Source organism: Otolemur garnettii, unplaced genomic scaffold (genome assembly GCF_000181295.1).
Source record: "Otolemur garnettii isolate 467f Iridium unplaced genomic scaffold, OtoGar3 scaffold00003, whole genome shotgun sequence".
NCBI lineage: Eukaryota > Metazoa > Chordata > Mammalia > Primates > Galagidae > Otolemur > Otolemur garnettii.
In genome coordinates this window covers 25,948,144-25,952,080 of record NW_003852398.1, presented here as the reverse complement: position 1 = coordinate 25,952,080, position 3,937 = coordinate 25,948,144, and positions in this window count along the sequence as shown.

Genomic DNA, 3,937 nt, shown 5'->3' with positions numbered 1-3,937 from the left:
CCTGACCCCAAGACTCAGCCTGCTGCCCTCTGAGTCCAGGAGCTGGGCCTGGACACTCCCGGGGGAGGTGGTAGCAGGGACACCAGTCTGACAGATAAGAGCTTCCCTGTGTGTGACTGAGGATAAGCCCCCTGTGGCTCTGAGCCCACCCTGCTCACCTGGGCTGGTCTTCCCCTGCTCCTCTCACAGGTTATTGAGGATCAGACGGGATCACTGATGTAGGAACACATACTCTGAGCTGGGAGGGACTTGGGCAGAACCAGGCTGGGGAGGGAAGGCTGCAGTGGCTCGATGGAGCCTGCACCCAGCCTGCAGGAGTGCTGAATGGCCCTGAAGGAGGACTCCTGCCTTGTCGTGTATCCTTGTACCCTCCACGTTCTGGGTACACCAGGGACAAAGTCTCAGCTTAATGTACTTCAGTCTTTAGCTCTTTTCTGTCACCTGCCTAGAGCTTTTGCAAGAAACCGAAGAGGCTCTAGACTTCTTCAGGAGGCCAGAGCACCTAGCTTGAGTTAAATAATACTGTTTCCAATGTTTTTATGTCCGACTTTTCTCAGCTACCTGGAAGCACTGTGAGTTTGTGTGTTTTAAAGAGAACTTTTGGACTCCAGTAACACTTTAAATCTTTACTCTCCTTACTCAGTAACACTATGTCTAGAAATTTTTCCGGCTCGGCGCCTATAGCTCAACCGGCTAAGGCGCCAGCCACGTACACCTAAGGTGGCGGGTTCGAATCCCCAGCCCGGACCCGCCAAACAACAATGACGGCTGCAACCAAAAAATAGCCGGGCGTTGTGGCGGGCGCCTGTGGTCCCAACTACTTGGGAGGCGGAGGCAGGAGACTCGCTTGAGCCCAGGAGTTGGAGGTTGCTGTGAGCTGTAATGCCACGGCACGCTACCCAGGGGGAGAGCTTGAGGCTCTGTCTCAAAAAAAAAAAAAAAAGAAATTTTTCCTATGGAAATAAATACTTCAACAAATGTGAAGAAATAAATATATTTTATAATTAATGGCCATGGTAGCATAATGTATAATTCTAAAACACTTGGAAATAACCCAAATGCCCTTCCATGGGGGATTGGTGAAATCAGTGGTGGCCACATACTGATTGTGTGAGAACTTTTTTTGCTTATGTGTGCTGTCAGATATATGAAAGGAAAAGTAAGCACAAATCTTTTTTTATTGCTAATCAGCATGTCTTAGTGTTTGTCTTAGTGTATTTCATGTTTGGCCCAAGGCAACTCTCATTCTTCCAGTGAAAAAAAGAGAAAAAAAAAAAAAAAGGTTGGATACCCCTGAGTTAAATAATTTCTTGCACAGTCTTGCTTTTAAGCTATGTGCATCTCTCCAAATGGGTAAATTAATATCTGTCTGTACCACTGACCAGTCAGTATGTCCACGATGGGTTACTAGTGAAAAACAAAAAGTTGTATAATGGCAGTGAGAGTTTTGTTTAAAATCATTGTTATATGTCTATTTAGACAAGTACAGATACAAATACAAATATTAGTATGGATATAAAGGGGAAAGCCCATTAAAGAGTCTAACCATGTTATTAGCAGTGAGAGGTGGAAGAATTTCCCCATGGTAAGTTCATACACTGAAAAAGGAAAATAAGCGTTTAGAATGTGGCTGAATCTACAATATAAAAATACAGAAAGAGGAGACTTTCTGTATTATATTTTTGGAATGGATTTTTAAATTACATGTGTATATGATGTGAACATTTTGATGAAATTTGTGTTGTCAGATATCAGGCCTTTTTAAGACAGAATCACTGCTAAATACATCGTAGTCACTTGCCTCAGTCAAAACCTGTGAAGTTCACACGAACTTACAGCTACACAAATTAGAAGCAAATGGCATGGTCAAATCTATAAAGAATATCCTGGTAAGATTACATTTGAATCATTGTAAAACTGAGCAATATAACTGAAATAAAGAGGCTTTTTCAGAAACAATGTCCTAATTCAAAGAACGGCCTTGGCTGGGGTTTGAGGTCTCCTTAGTGGGAGGTAAGGCCCAGGCAGGAACTCTTTCTTTCCCTCTTTTTTCCAGGAACAAGGACCCCGGCTGAGAATGAGACGGAAGGATTGTGTGGCACAAGTGGCTCATCTGTCTGGGAGGAAAATCCCAGTTCACCCATTTTCCCTCAGCCTGCCTGGCTGGGGAGGCTGGGAGGCCTGGCCTGGCTGACCTGTAGTTACTCTAGAATAGCGGTTCTCAACCTGTGGGTTGTGACCCCTTTTTTCTATTTGTAACAACACAGCAATTGGGAAGGTTGAGAACCACTGCTCTAGAACCTCATGGCCCCTCTGCACAGGGCCCTGAGAGGGTCAAGCAGTCCTCCAAACAACTCGTTATTATATTTTTCTAGCCCTCAGCTTCCCTCAGCTCTTCCCTCTCACCCAGTCCTTTCCTACTCTTTCTCTCAGGGACATGTAGGACTAGAAATGTCAGGAGTCAGGAGTCGGGTCCCAGGCTTCCCCACTCCCTGACTCTGCTACCTTGGGTAGGCACTTCAGCTCCTGGAGTCAACCTGCCCTGGGCTCTTACCATATCCCTGCCACACTGACCAGATGATCCTGGGCAAGTCACTTCGGAACCCCACCTGTAATGTGGGATGACAGTAGGACTTGGTTTGCAGGACTGATGTGAGGGTACAGAAGAAAAATGCGTGTGAAGCAACAAGACAGCCCTGGCTCCTAGTAACTGTCAGGTAAGTGGTAGCCAGAATTTTGTCACCCCTTGTCACATTGTGGCATCATTAGCTCCCTTTACCTGGGGAAACTGAGGCCTGACATGGTATATATAATCTCCCCAAGATCCTGCAGGGAGAAGCCACGGTCTCTTGACCTCCAGATGGAGGCTTTCCCGTAAGCACACGTAATCCCTGTCTGGAATGTGGGCTGTTCCTTCTCTTTACAGGGCACGGCTGGGTATTGCCTTCTTCAACTCTTGCCACAGAGCGAAGAGCAAAGGTCACAGGCTCTGAGCATTGTCAGAAGCCCACCTCACCCCACACCTGCCCTGGAGGTGGGCTTCGCATAGTCAGGCCCTGCAGCCATTAGGACTTTGCTCAGCTGCCCTGAGTTTGTGGTTGGGGCTGTGAGTCAGAGCTGCCTCAGAGCGCTGTTCCTGTCCCCACTGGCAGCCCCAGCCCCAGCCTCCTGGAAGCAGGCCAGGGAGGCTAGTGGCTCCAAAACAAGGTGCCCCCTGACCCAAACAGAGATGCCCCTTCCCCAGCTCAGAGGGAGCAAGGGATAGCCCAAGGACACACAGCAAGTAGGTGCTAGATCTCAGGATGATGCCTGGTCCATCTCCAGTAACCCCTCCCAAAGAGAGCAGGTGGGAGGGCCAGGAAGTGCCAGTCTGGTCTGAGATTTCCCCCTGCCTCTAGCAGCTCTATTGCCCATGACCCTATATCCCACAGGCCTGGCCTTCACAGGAGAGTTCATAGCCAGCCCTAGGCTGAATGCCTGGCTTGTGTTGGCCCTACAACCACTGAGCTGCTACAGTGGTGAGGGGTCTGGGCCTGCTGGGTTTATACTCCTCTACCCAGCCTGGCTCTACTCCTCCCCTTCCTCTGTTCTTCTTCCTCTTCTCTCTCCTCCACTCTCTCTTCTCACTTCTTGCTCTCTGGCTCCCTTGGGTACACTATCTACCCTACTCCTACCTGGGATCTGGCCAGGACTCACCCAGACCTGGAATCCGGGCTGTAGCAGATTCCTCTCTCAAGCCACACCAGCCTCAATCTGCATCCATGGGCAGAGTGAAGGGGAGGGCAGGGAGGACATCTCAGCTTAGTAGCCAAAGCCAAAGCACATGGTGGTGGGAGGAGGGTGGAAGGGGCCAGGCTTCTCAGCACTGGAGCCTCTGGGCAGTCCTGCCAGTCCCACGTTCTCTTGCCCAACTCAGGGCTAGGCACTTCAGAGCCAG